This window comes from Anolis carolinensis, chromosome 1 (genome assembly GCF_035594765.1).
Source record: "Anolis carolinensis isolate JA03-04 chromosome 1, rAnoCar3.1.pri, whole genome shotgun sequence".
In the NCBI taxonomy this organism is placed as follows: domain Eukaryota; kingdom Metazoa; phylum Chordata; class Lepidosauria; order Squamata; family Dactyloidae; genus Anolis; species Anolis carolinensis.
Genome location: NC_085841.1, coordinates 54,812,394 through 54,827,300, shown reverse-complemented (window position 1 = coordinate 54,827,300; position 14,907 = coordinate 54,812,394). Strand labels below are relative to the sequence as shown.

At 44.5% G+C, this 14,907-nt stretch overlaps 1 protein-coding gene across 4 annotated transcripts in view; it reads right to left on the bottom strand.

Annotated features, from left to right (window-relative positions):
• The window catches only part of ahctf1 (AT-hook containing transcription factor 1), a 68,216-nt gene extending 53,703 nt beyond the window's left edge, over nt 1–14,513 (bottom strand). The window contains exon 1 of one of the 4 annotated variants that reach the window (XM_062968953.1): nt 14,166–14,513. The gene's annotated coding sequence lies outside the window, so the exon portion shown is untranslated. Of the gene's footprint in view, nt 1–8,382; nt 8,402–14,165 lie in introns of those variants that run through there. The other 3 variants (XM_062968949.1, XM_062968952.1, XM_062968950.1) reach the window with 3 other exon arrangements.
• Between the last annotated feature and the right edge of the window lie 394 nt (nt 14,514–14,907).

The window sequence follows — 14,907 nt, the reverse complement described above, 5'->3', positions numbered from 1 at the left end:
AATTGCAGCATTCATACCTGCCATACCGAGACTATTAATTGCTACTCAACCTGGCCAACCAAGGATTCCGCAAGGTAGAAAGCGGCCAAGCTTGCAAGCAGCAAGCCTATTCAGTGCTATTCAACCTGGCCAACCAAGATTTCCCCTAGATAGAAAACCCCCAAGCTCTGAAGCCACGAGGCTACTCTGTCCCATACAACCAGGCCTAGAAAGGATGACCTACGTAGAAAGCGGTCAGCCTTTTAAGCTGCAAGGCTATTCAGTGCAGTTCAAGCTGGCCAAACAAGGATTCCCCTACAAAGGAAGTAGCCAGGCTTCAAAGCGGCTCTTTGATTGAGGGTGCTACTCCAGCTACTCCAGAAAACAGCCAGGCTTTGAGGCTGCAAGGCTATTCACTGCTATTCCACCTGGCCAACAAATGATTCCCATACGCCACAGTAACGTGTGGCTGGGCAAAGCTAGTGATTATATAAAACTTAATTGGCATCCTATCAAGTATCACACACAGGTTTCTCTTCCAAATTTCAATTTTTGCACCTGAGAGGCATAATTACCCCAAACCTAAAATCTTGAAGTACTTGTATTATCCCACTGATCTTAAACACTGGATTTGTTCTTTCTATTTTCCCTCTGAACACACTACTCCACATCAACCTCTTGCATCCCTTTTTCAGTGCTTCCATTCTCCAAACTGATCTCCACTTCCTTTCTTTCCATCACTTTCTCCAGCTCCTCCCTCTTTCATCCAATGCTGTATTCTTCTATCCCAACAGTTTTTCTCAAATTCTTTTCAAACTGCACTCTCCAAACTAATTCCCACTTCTCCATGATAAAAGCATCATTTTCTGCAGGCTTCTCATCTCCAGCCCACATAATATCTTCAATCTAATCATCCTTTGTATCCCTAAAATTTTGCTAAATGCTAAAAAATATGTTAAAATCACTCAAATTATTCATAGATTTAATTTGGCTTAGTGGGTAACAATTTGTGCTTTGAGCAGTTTCAGTAAAGTGTAAGAATATAGCTCAGACATATAAAATGTGCAATCTTTAAAGGGCAATTAAATACTTACAGGGCCAGGAATATATCTAATTTATTAGAACAGTTCCTTTGTATCACAAATGATGCTAATCACATTCTAAAGATGGAAACAAACTCAATCCACTAACACAGTGAAACATTTTCTTGTTTTAAGTGAAGGAATATTTTTATATACATTCAGTAATACAACAGGTTTGCTCAGGGTTTTTTTTTACACTAATTTGCAATTCCAGTATTCATTCCAAAGCTAGTTTAAGACTGCAGGCGTTTTCACTCAACCAGCTTCAAGTGAATTACATAAACATGCCAAGTTATGCAAGTGTTTGCGCACAGGTGCATAACAAACCCAATGTGCTCTGTTGCAAATCAAACAGACTGAATGCTGTTACTGAGTTCATTGTGACTGCTGACTGTACGTCAACTGGCATATGTCTTTACCAGATTAAAACAGAGTCTAACTCCTAAATTTTCCACTGCTAAAGTTAAGGAGGCCTTTGTTATCAGCTTCGGTTAATGCCAAAAATCAGTCCAGCAAGATCTGCTTAGCCCAGCCATTACTCCACCCTCAAAATCAAAAGATTTCTGTAGTGCTCCTTTTCTAGCTAGCATTTAGATTATGCAAACATGCACTTTATCATTAAAATAAATAATTATACAGTAAAATAAATACAGACATTTCAAAATTAACTTTTAATTGCCATAAATAAATCATAATGCTACTAAATAAAATCATTAGCACTTTAGCCACAAAAATAAATTGGATAGCAAAATCATAGAATAGTAGAGTTGGAAGAGACCTCATGGGCCATCCAGTCCAACCCCCTGCCAAGAAGCAGGAAATCGCATTCAAAGCACTCCCGACAGATGGCCATCCAGCCTCTGCTTAAAAGCCTCCAAAGAAGGAGCCTCCACCACAGTCCAAGGCAGAGTGTTCCACTGCCGAAAAGCTCTCACAGTGAGGAAGTTCTTCCTGATGTTCAGGTGGAATCTCCTTTCCTGTAGTTTGAAGCCATTGTTCCGCATCCTAGTCTGTGGGGCAGCAGAAAACAAGCTTGCTCCTTCCTCCCGATGACTTCCCCTCACATATTTGTACATGGCTATAATGTCTCCTCTTAGCCTTCTCTTCTGCAGGCTAAACATGCCCAGTTCTCTAAGCTGCTCCTCATAGGGCTTGTTCTCCAGACCTTTGATCATTTTAGTTGCCCTCCTCTGGACGCTTTCCAGCTTGTCAACATCTCCCTTCAACTGCGGTGCCCAGAATTGGATGCAGTATTCCAGGTGTAGTCTGACCAAGGCAGAATAGAGGGGTAGCATGACTTCCCTGGATCTAGATGCTATTCCCCTATTGATGCAGGCCAAAATCCCGTTGGCTTTCTTAGCAGCCGCATCACATTGCTGGCTCATGTTTAACTTGTTGTCCACAAGGACTCCAAGATCTTTTTCACATGTACTGCTGTCTAGCCAGGCGTCCCCCATTCTGTATCTTTGCATTCCATTTTTTTCTGCCGAAGTGAAGCATCTTGCATTTGTCCCTGTTGAACTTCATTTTGTTAGTTTTGGCCCATCTCTCTAGTCTGTCAAGATCGTTTTGAATTCTGCTCCTTTCTTCTGGAGTGTTGGCTATCCCTCCCAGTTTGGTGTCATCTGCAAACTTGATGATCGTGCCTTCTAACCCTTCATCTAAATCGTTAATAAAGATGTTAAACAGAACTGGGCCCAGGACGGAGCCCTGCGGCACTCCACTCGTGACTTCTTTCCATGATGAAGACGACGCACTGGTGAGCACCCTTTGGGTTCGTTTGCTTAGCCAATTACAGATCCATCTAACCGTAGTTTTCTCTAGCCCACATTTTACTAGTTTGTTTGCCAGAAGGTCGTGAGGGACTTTGTCAAAGGCCCTACTGAAATCCAGGTACGCTACATCCACAGCATTCCCTGTATCGACCCAACTCGTAACTCTATCGAAAAAAGAGATCAGATTAGTCTGGCATGACTTGTTTTTGGTAAATCCATGTTGGCTATTAGCAATGACTGCATTTGTTTCTAAGTGTTTGTAGACCACTTCCTTAATGATCTTTTCCAGAATCTTGCCTGGTATCGATGTGAGGCTGACCGGACGGTAGTTGTTTGGGTCGTTCTTTTTCCCCTTCTTGAAGATAGGGACCACATTTGCCCTCCTCCAATCTTCTGGGACTTCTCCCATTCTACAAGAACTCTCAAATATGAGTGTATCACTACAGTGGTCCCTCACTTATCATGGGGGTTAGGTTCCAGGACCACCTGCAATAAGTGAAAATCTGTGAAATAGGGATGCTATATATTTATACATTATTTTAGTAGTTATACACTATATTAAGTTTTTATTCACCCACTCATGTGTTGATAAATCACCTCCTCCTTCTCCCATTCCCGCTTGGGCTCCTTTTCTCTCCCTTCGGCTTCTTCTTCCTCCCTTCCTTAGGCTGTAAATTGTAATTTTTATTATTTATAATAGTCTTTTAGAGTTTATTGAAAAACTGCGAACCATCTAATCCACAAAAACCGAACCGCAAAGTAGTGAGGGAACACTGTACACATATTTGTAAATATGCAACTAGCTACATATTTAACTAACAAATGTTGCCAACTGGGGAAATATTAATATCCAAGAAGTTGCCATGTGTTGCACTGGTTTCCAAAAAGTAAACATTTTGCAACAAAAGGTTCATGTGTTAGATGGAAAATGGATGAACATATTCTGAAGCCAACTCAAGGAAAATTGCAACATACTGAAAGAATATTGCTTGAAGCAAGAAAAATACCAAATATGATATTACATTCAGACTATTCTACTTTGAGTCTCCTTGTGGAGAGAAAAAACGGATTATAAATACAGTAGAGTCTCACTTATCCAACATAAACGGGCCGGCCGAATGTTGGATAAGCAAATATGTTGGATAATAAGGAGGCATTAAGGAAAAGCCTCTTAAACATCAAATTAGGTTATAATTTTACAAATGAAGCACCAAAACATCATGTTAGACAACAAATTTGGCAGAAAACGTAGTTCAATACGCAGTAATGCTATGTAGTAATTACTGTATTTATGAATTTAGCACCAAAATATCACAATGTATTGAAAACATTGACTACAAAAATGCGTTGGATAATCCAGAACGTTGGATAAGCGAGTGTTGGATAAGTGAGACTCTACTGTAAACATAATAATAATAATAATAATAATAATAATAATAATAATAATAAACATAATAATAATATTTTGGATCTGTGTCTTATAGCAATATTAGAGCCAAGATAATGTAGTAGATTGAGTATCAGACTAGGAGACCTGGGAGACTTGCTTGGTTATTGAGACTCACTGAGTGACCTTGGGCAAGTCAGACTTTCTCAGCTTCAAAGAAAGGCAAGGACAAAGCTCTGAACAAATTCTGCCAAGAGTAGGTTCACCTTGGGGCAGGCCCCTAGCCAGGATTTTGATTTTTGGGGGGGGGGGGGGGGGGGCTGAGTATGAGTGAGAGAGGATCTACCCCAGCAAACCGTTATCCCAATAACCCCATGCATATGGGATATATTGAGCATGGTGATCATATCATGATATGAATAAACATAACAGTTTAAATAATACCAGTAAGGCTTTCTCACGGACCACCCTGAGAATTTCGGGGGGGGGGGGGGGGGGCTTGAGGGGCTACATTCCTGCCTTGGGATCATTATAAGTCAGAAATGACATGAAAGACACACAACAACAATGGAAGAACACTTACTAAATTGTAATATCTTTTAGTACAAAGCACATTCACAACAGTACATGCATCAAACACTTCAAAGGGAAACAAACTGGTAATCATATTGGGAATATGGGCTTGTTCATGCAAATCAATGAAAAATGGCAAAAGTAACCCTAATTCCTTTCATGAGCATTTTCCCTTAAAACCTTATACTATAAATCACAAGTATATACATTCTGAAGATACATTTTGAAATAGAATATCTCTTTATGATGTCATAAAGCATCTGTTCATGCTATCTATATTTGTGATTCGATTAGGTAAAAGATTATCTAAAATCTTGCCATATAGACAGATCAACCACACACTGAGGCTGTGCATGCGCATTTGATTATTACCAAGACTGAAATCTTACAAATACTTAAATGACAGTAAGGCTCAAATAACTCAGGTTTGGAGTACAAAAACGCAGGATTGGGCTGTAAAACGTTAAGCTGTAAGTCTCCTATTGCAATAGCTCCACTGGCTGCCAACCTGTTCCCAGGAACATTTCAAATTTCTGGGTTTGATCTACAGACTCCTAAACGGCTTGGGTCCAGGTTATTTGAAGGACTGTGTTTCTCAGTATGAGCCTGTGAGAACACTAAGAAGTTTCTGGACAGGGCCTTCTTTCAAGAAAGAGGGCCTTTTCAGTCGCTGCTCCAGCACTCTATAATTCCTTCCCTAGAGAGTCCAGAGTGGCCCATCCCTGCTTGCTTTTCCCAGGCAGATGAAAACATACCTCTGTCACCAGGCATTTAGTGAATATTGAGGGGCAGGCTGCTAGAGATGCTTTGAGTGAGATTTTTAATATCATATGTTATGGACTGGAGCAGTGTAATATATGCCTCGATATGCCACAGGAATGTGAATGTACATTGTAGTTGTTTTTCTTAAATTGTTTATTATATGATGCTCACATTTATTATTGATGTATTCTGATTGCTGTTTATGTGATTTTAATGTGCTGTAAGCCGCTTTGGGTCCCGTAAGGGAGAAAAGCAGGATATAAAGATTTATTATTATCTTGGATGAGCACGTAGACCTGGCATGTATTACGGAGACCTGGCTGGAGGAGTTGATCTCACCCAGTTCTGCCCGCGTGGTTACTCCGTACAGCACCAGCCGAGATCTGGAAGGAGGGGAGGTGAAGTCGCGGTGGTCTATAAGGATTCCATCCCCCTGACCAGGTGCCCCGTCCCGCAGTCGACCATGTTTGAATGTGTCCACCTGAGGGTGGGAGACCGGGACAGATTAGGGATTCTGTTAGTGTACTGACCACCCCGCTGCACTACAGTCTCCCTTCCTGAGCTAGCTGAGGTGGTCTTGGGCCTGGCGTTGGAGTCCCGGCGGCTCATAGTGCTGGGGGACTTTAATGTCCATGCTGAGACCAGCCTCTCAGGTGCAGCTCAGGACTTCATGGCCGCCATGGCAACCATGGGGCTGTCCCAATTAGTAACAGGCCCCACCCACAGTGTGGGACACACACTGGACTTGGTCTTCTGTCAGGGATGGGAGGAAGGTGGCGGTGTGGAGGAGCTCACCATTGCTCCGTTGCCATGGTCCGATTATCACCTGATCAGGTTTAGACTTACTGCGCGCGCCCCAACCTCTGCAGGGCTGGTGGACCTATTAAAATGGTCCACCCCAGGAGACTTGTGGATCCAGAAGGATTCCTGATGGCTCTTGGGGAATTTCCCGCCTCCTTGGCAGGTGATCCTGTTGATGCTCTGGTCTCTCTATGGAATGGAGAGATGACTAGGGCAATAGACACGATCACTCCGGAGCGTCCCTTCTTGAGTAACCGAGCTAAACCAGCTCCTTGGTTTACTGAGGAGCTGGCAGTGATGAAGCGAAAGAAGAGGGAACTAGAGGGCGTGTGGCGATCAGAGTATAACGAGTCAGACCGAATACGGCTAGGCTCCTATCTTAGGGCATATGCCGCGGCAATCAAAGCCGCAAGGAGAGTCCACCTTGCGGCCAATATTGCGTCCGCACAGAACCGTCCGGCGGCGCTGTTCCGTGTCATCAGAGGGTTGTTAACTCCCACCAGTCAAGGTGGGAGCCCAGATAACTCGGCAGCCCACTGTGAAGCATTTGCTCGGTTCTTTGCGGACAAAGTCGCTCTGATCCACTCCGACTTTGACACCATATTAATGGCAGTCTCTGAGGATGAAATGAGTGTACCTGCTTGTCCAGTTTTGTTGGATTCATTTCAATTGGTTGAGCTCAAGGATGTGGACAAAATCCTTGGAGAGGTGAGACCGACCACATGCATCCTGGACCCCTGCCCATCCTGGCTGGTGAGAGAAGCCAGAGGGGGTTTGGCCTAGTGGGTGAAGGTGGTGATGAATGCCTCCCTTCGGGAGGGCAAGTTTCCAGCGAGCCTAAAAATGGCTGTGATCAAGCCGCTGCTGAAAAAGTCATCATTGGATCCCACTCAATTTGGAAACTTTCGGCCTATTTCCAATCTCCCCTACTTGGGCAAGGTATTGGAACATGTGGTTGCCTCGCAGCTCCAGGGATTCTTGGTTTACACTGACTTTCTGGATCTGGCACAGTCTGGCTTTAGGTCGGGGCATGGTACCAAGACAGCCTTGGTCGCCTTAGTCGATGATCTTCGCCAGGAACAGGACAGGGGGAGTGTGTCCCTGCTAGTTCTGCTGGACCTCTCAGCGGCCTTTGATACCGTCGTTCACGGTATCCTTCTGGGACGCCTCGCAGGAATGGGATTTGGAGGTACTGTTCTGCAGTGGCTCCACTCATTCCTGGAGGGTCAGTCCCAGATGGTGTCATTGGGGGACGCCTGCTCGGCCCCACAACCATTGACTTGAGGGGTCCCGCAGGGCTCTGTATTGTCTCCCATGTTGTTTAACATCTACATGAAGCCGCTGGGAGAGATCATCAGGAGTTTCAGGGTCCGGTGTCATCTGTACGCAGATGATGTCCAGCTCTGTCACTCCTTCCCACCTGTCACTAAGAAGGCTGTTCAGGTCCTGAACTGGTGCTCGGCCGCTGTGTCGGACTGGATGAGGGCCAACAAACTGAAATTGAATCCAGACAAGACAGAGGTCCTCCTGGTCAGTCGGAACGCCGAACAGGGTATAGGGTTACTGCCTGTGCTGGATGGGGTCACACTCCTCCTGAAGACACAGGTTCGCAGTCTGGGGGTGATCCTAGACTCATTGTTGAGCCTGGAACCCCAGGTCTCAGTGGTGGCTAGGGGAGCCTTCACACAGTTAAAACTTGTGTGCCAGCTGCGACCATACCTTGGGAAGCTGGACTTGGCCACGATGGTCCATGCTCTTGTTACATCCTGTTTAGACTTCTGCAACACACTCTACATGGGGCTGCCTTTGAAGACTGTTCGGAAGCTTGAATTAGTCCAAAGGGAGGCTGCCAGGTTAATAACTGGAGCGGCGTACAGGGAGCGTACCACTCCTCTGTTACGCCAGCTCCACTGGTTGCCGATTAGCTACCGAGCACAATTCAAGGTGCTGGCTTTAGCCTATAAAGCTCTAAACGGTTTTGGCCCAGCTTATCTGTTCGAACGTGTCTCCCGCTACGACCCACCTCGAAGCTTAAGATCGTCAGGTGAGGCCATGTTCGCAGTCCAGTCAGCCTCACAGGTGCGGCTGGCGGGGACGAGAGACAGGGCCTTTTCAGTAGTGGCTCCCCGCCTGTGGAACGCCCTTCCCATTGAAGTCAGGCAGGCTCCTTCCCTCCTGTCTTTCCGAAAGAGAACAAAAATGTGGTAATGGGACCAGGCATTTGAGCATGAGTAGCAGCAAAAATGAGGTATGAATATATGACCTACTGACAGACCCCACCTGGACATGGAAAGCGCCTTAAATGTGTGTTTAAATGTATAATTATGTATATTTTAATGTATATTCTTAATTTTATTGTAATTTTTAATCTCGATGGATTATATATATATTTATACTGTAAGCCGCCCTGAGTCCCCTGATGGGTGAGAAGTGCAGGGTAGCAATGATGTAATAAATAAATAAATAAATAAATTGTTGTTGGGACGTATAGTTTTTAACTGTAAACTGTATTTAATTGTATATTATTGTATTCTAATTTTGTTTCATGACACAAAGATTTGATGGTTTCTCAATTTTTAAATTAATATGTTTATGCGTTTAATTTATTTTAATACATATTGCATTGTATCATGTCCACTGTTACGCACCTTGAATTCCTATGTCAGGAAAAAGATAGAATAAAAACAAGCAAAACTATGTTACCCAGATAGATTAAAAACAAGCAAAACTATGTTACCCAGATAGATTAAAAACAAACAAAACTGGAGGAATTCTAATCAATAATACATTGGCATCTCCTTCCACCCTCAGCAAGCTCTGAATCTTACAAAATACTGTAAACAATTAGAAGTCCACCACTTATATATGCTAACAAATCAGTAATGCACAATCTTCCGTTTTATTACACTATTTGTATGATATCCATCAGCACAGGCATGGGTAAATTTCGGCCCTTCAGGTGTTTTGGACTTCAACTCCCAGAAATCCCAGCCAGTTTACCAGCTGTTAGGAATTAGGTAAAAGGTAAAGGTTTTCCCCTGACGTTAACTCCAGTCGTGACCGACTCTGGGGGTTGGTACTCATTTCCATTTCTAAGCCGAAGAGCCAGCGTTGTCCGTAGACACCTCCAAGGTCATGCGGCCGGCATGACTGCATGGAGCGCTGCTACCATTCCGCCGGAGCGGTACCTATTGATCTACTCACATTTGCATGTTTTCGAATTGCTAGGTTGGCAGAAGCTGGGGCTAACAGCGGGCGCTCATTCCGCTCCTGGGATTTGAACCTGGGACCTTTCGGTCTGCAAGTTCAGCAGCTCAGCACTTTAACACACTGCACCACCACCAGGGACCTCTGTTAGGAATTATGGGAGTTTAAAACACCTGGAGAGCTTATGTTCACTAATACTTGCTTTAGCCTCTGAGAGAAAAGCTCCCTTTTACAAAATCAGACTCCCTTTTCTCCTCACCGTCTGTTTAGCTGGAAGATTTCTAATTGCATTCAAATTGAAAAGATGATAAAGGGATGAAAAAATGCAGACTTTCAATGTTGATTTGAAACATCCTATCAGCAGTAATAATGCAATAAAGTTTAAGCTGGGAAAGACGCCATTGTAGATAAGTGTCCATGTCTACAAATGCCTCCAGAATGCATTCCTGAGCATGCTTTAACAGCAAAACAAATAAAAAGAGATAACAAATATGCTTGCTCACAAGCTACGCACTCAGCAGGAAGCATAGATCTGTAAGGGTGGAATTATCCTTCCACTGAAATGGAAAGATAATTCCACTCGTCACAACTTTCTGAGCGGTCTCTTCGCTCGTCGGGGGAAGCCCTCCTCTCGCTCCCACCACCCTCACAGTTGCAATTGGTGGGGACGAGGGAGAGGGCCTTCTCCGTCGTGGCCCCCCGGCTCTGGAACTCTCTCCCCAGGGAGATCGGGCAGGCCCCTACCCTCCTTACTTTTTGGAAGAGCCTGAAAACTTGGCTCATCCAACAGGCCTTTGGCGACTGATCTCCATAGTAAAGGATCAACCTGTTGCCTATTTTATCTTTATTGCATTCCAATTTTTAGCCAGCAATAGTCCCTTATGTACGCCTTCCCCAGCACTTTATGGGAACGATAACTCTGGTATCTACTTCTCCCTGATGGTACTGACACTATTTGCACTTTTGGCCCAGTTCTTTTTGGAGCCAACCCAGGATTTTATCAGTATATTTATTGTATGTGACCTCATTTGTTTTATGATTTGTTTTATTGTTGATTGATTTGTTTTATTGCTATGTTTTTATATTGTCTGATGTCTGGGCTGCCCCGAGTCCCTTCGGGGAGATGGGGCGGGGTATAAAAATAAAATAAATAATAATAATAATAATAATAATAATAAGTATCTTAAATTTAGTGAGTTAAACACATTAGCAAGAACTAAGACAGCTGGCACAACAAAACATTGCATGGAAAGTTCCTTGACAAAATTGAAGGAAAAGCTGATAAGTAGAAGACCTGGCTCTGGCTCACAAATGGGACCCTGAAGAAGGAGACAGAAGGCCTGATCCTTGCAGCCCAGGAGCAAGCTATCAGAACAAATGCAATTAAGGGCAAGATCGAAAAATCAGCTGATGACCCAAAATGCAGACTGTGCAAGGAAACCGACGAAACCAGAAATCTTAATAGCTGGTAAACTGGCTGGGATTTCTGGGAGTTGTAGATCAAAACACTTGGGGACCCACAGGTTAAGAACCACTGACCCAATGGTTTCCATGCCCAGGTGGGGATTTGAACCCTGGTGTTCCAATACTCAAACTGCCATATTAGCTGTCTACATTGGTGGCTGTAATAATGTTTTAAAGAAAAATCACTTTATAGCTTTGTTTCCCCAACCACAAACACAAGAATGCAACATTTATTTCTCAACAACTACCCTAAAAGGCAAACAACACACTAAAACTGCATTTATTTTTATATGGAAGCAAGTCCCAATGTACATAGTAAGACTTATTTCTGGGTAGACCCTCATTGGATTGTAGTTAATGCCATTTAAAAGACTGTAATGCTTACTATTGAACACTTTCCCCAGTTGCTTAAATCTCTCCACATGCATGATACCTATAAGCCTAGCAAACCAGCATACTAGAAACATGCATTATTCCTTATTACAGATGAAAATTTAGTAGCTGAGATATACACATGCCTAACTCCCACATGCTCCATCCTCACACCAATCCTTGTTCTCCCTTTTCAACTTCATGCAGCTCAACATTTCCTGCTCACCTATGACTGTTTCCTGATTTGGACAGGGATATTAAATCAAGTTTTCATTTTGATTCAAGAGCCTTGGTTATTCTAATGAGCTTCTTAGTTTAAACAAAATGGGAAATCTGGATTAATAAACATGAGGTGTGGAATGACACTGCTCCAAGAAAGCCACACAAATTTTAGTAATCTGAAATATATTTTGTAAAGTAGACGATATAATCAACTCATAATTGAGTCAGTTTCTTGGGGCATAGTTGCAGGTGTGCACCTGAAACATTATCCAGATGTGCACACAATGCAGGTAGAAGAAATTCATTTCCAAACACATTTTCCCACCAAATAATAATAATAATTAAATATACACAGCTTTTCTTTCTTGAGTAACACTCAAAGTAGCTCATATAAACAAAAAAGGCAACAATAATAAACTATTACTGTTAACCTAACTAGTGTGCTAGCTTCTGTGGATGTGGATAGTGTACAAATAAAACATTTATGGAAAATAAAACAGCATTTGCAAAGATTATTAAACAGGATGATTTTGCTTTTTGTGGAGTACACCTGAAACATTTTCTGCAGAATGTAAACTCTGGCATTCAGAAACTTCTTACTATGGCCAAATTTTTCATGACCCCAATACTGAGCTAAGGGGGGGGGGCAATTTGGGCTCAAGACCCACAGTTTAAGAAGCAATGGCCTACAACACCTGGTAATTATTGATGACATCCTATACAAATATGTCTCAAGCCTGAGTCTGCCTAGCTTCCAAGATCACATGGAATCTGGTACCCTTAGGGTATTTTAGGCCCTTCCCCTGATGTTTAGTGAATCTTAATCCCATCATGGGTGTATGATATTTACTTCCGAATGCACAGCAGTGAGGCCAAAATAACCTATGAACCCTTGCTTTGAAGCAAGTCCCTGCCACCCTTGAACAAGGAACTCTCCCTGCTTTTCAGAGAGCCAGACTTTCCAATAAGCCTGAGCATGACACAAATATGTCTTGCAGACTCTCAAAGATGGCTATTTCCTCACTGTATTTCTCTGTTTACCAAGACAAACGTCACGTGTTCAAGGGAAAAGGTGGGAAAGCTGCAAAATCACCATTGACTTCCTGGTTAATAGGAGCCCCAAGTCCCACCCACCAAGACCATGAGCAAAAAGAAATCAGGGCATCTTTGCTGCCCAACCCCAGACCAGCTTTGGGGCTGCCCAGTCAGTTTCAACTATGAATTCTAAAATCACATTCTGTGTTTATTGTGTTCTAACTTTTGTTTCATGTATTTTACTAAGTGTATTTTAATATGTGCTTTTGGGGATGTGCTTTAACTATGTTGTGCTGGTAATAAATACAAATGTATTGTTGTTGTTGTTGTTGAAATATGATAGAAATAAGGAACCTAGTAAGTTCCAGAGTATACTCTTCAACTTTGAGTGATTTTGTATAAAATCTACATTGAACTGGATTATATGGAAGGGCCCTGAGATTGTCTTCTCCTGTGGTAGGCCCTTCCACAGTCATATAAGCCAGAATAAAAAGGCCTTCAGAATCTAATCCTACAAGTAAAAACTGCATGTGTTTGTGACCATACTTTCAGGGCCCTCCCACACAGCCATATAACCCAGAATATCAAGGTAGGAAATCCCACAATATCTGCTTTGAACTGGAATATATGGCAGATAACCCAGTTCAAAGCAGATATTGTGGGCTTTCCTACCTTGATATTCTGGGTTATATGGCTGTGTGGAAGTAAAGGACCCTGTGTTCCACACTGCCATATATTCCAGTTCAAAGCAGATAATGTGGGATTTTATTCAGCTGTGAGAAAGGGGCCCCAGTTACTACCTTGGTAGAACATGCTAGATTGGATTGGATCTTCCCAGAGCCCTTACATACAGCTATATAACCCAGAATATCAAGACAGGCAATCCCACAATATCTGCTTTGAACTCAGTTATCTGAGTCCACAATGCCATATATTCCAGTTCAAAGCAGATATTGTGGGCTCTCCCGTCTTGATATTCTGGGTTATGCGGCTGTGTGGAAAGGCCCCCACTTGCCAGGACCACATCTGCCCCGTCTGCACTGACCATGGAATGCGGTTTGAAGCAGGCTCCAAACCACGGTGGCTGCCAGGCGGCAACAAACTCCCACCGAAGCGCGCGAAAGGCAGCCTTGAGTCTGCACCGGTGCTTTGTGTAATCCCTGTCTGGTTCCAGGAGTTCCTATGGAATCATCTGCACAGCATGAGGCGGGGCCCACGCTGCCTGCCTTCCTTCCCGCGCTCTGAGCCCGACGCCCCCTTGCCTTGGAGACCCTGCCTTTTCTGGAGACGGAAGGAAAGGGCAAAAGGTAACCCGCTCCCCCCATTCTGTGGAAGGAAGAGGCGGAGAAATCAGGCAGGCCTGGCAGAGCCATGTGGGGCCCTCCGCAGCAGTAGGCGCAGCAGCAGGCGCTTACATAACCACCTCTGCGGCGCCTCCCTTTGAGGTAGGCCTCGCGCTGGCCCAGTGGGGCCTAGCCGTTTCGGCTGAGGCCTAGTAGCACCTACCTGCTCCCGAAGCGGGCTGTCAGCGCCTCTGCTGCCCTCACGACGCCGGCCTTCGGGTCAGGAGAGCGGCATATTTTTCCGCCAAAGGAAAGGAGGGCTCTGCGAAGCCGGGCCTGGTCCGTCCCCCGCTGGCTGGCTGGATTCCTCCCACCCCTCGACCCAACCAACCCCCTCGCGAGAGCCCTCACCGGCAGGCAGAAAGGGGAGAACTGCGAGCAAGGCGGAGATCTCGCGAGAACGAGCCCCAAGCCGTCGCGGGGATTTTCAAATCCTTCCCAATCCTTTTGGAGTTTTCTCTCGTCTCGCTCTTTGGCTTGGAGGCGGGGAAAGGGAAATACCCAGATGTACTGAAACTACGAGTCCCAGCGTGCGTCGCGTCGAGTTGCGCCTTCGGGAGTCGAAGGGGGCGTGGCTGGCGCGAGCAGGCGCGCCTCTCCCAGGAAAAGGTCGCTTCTGCGCATGTCAGTAGGGAAACGAGGCCTATCCGTACGCGCATTGGATTGGGACAGTAGCAGCAATGACACAATATAGCAGGCGTGGGCCAACCTGGCAGGCATGAGCCCCTCCAGGGGTTTTGGATTTCAACTCCCACCATTCCTCACAGCCTCGGGCCCTTTGCTTTCCCCCCCTCTGCCGCTTCAGGTGTCATCTGCAAACTTTATGATCATGCCTTCTAACTCTTCATCTAGCTGCTGCTGCTCAGTCGTTTAGTCGACTCCGACTTTTCGTGACCTCATGGACC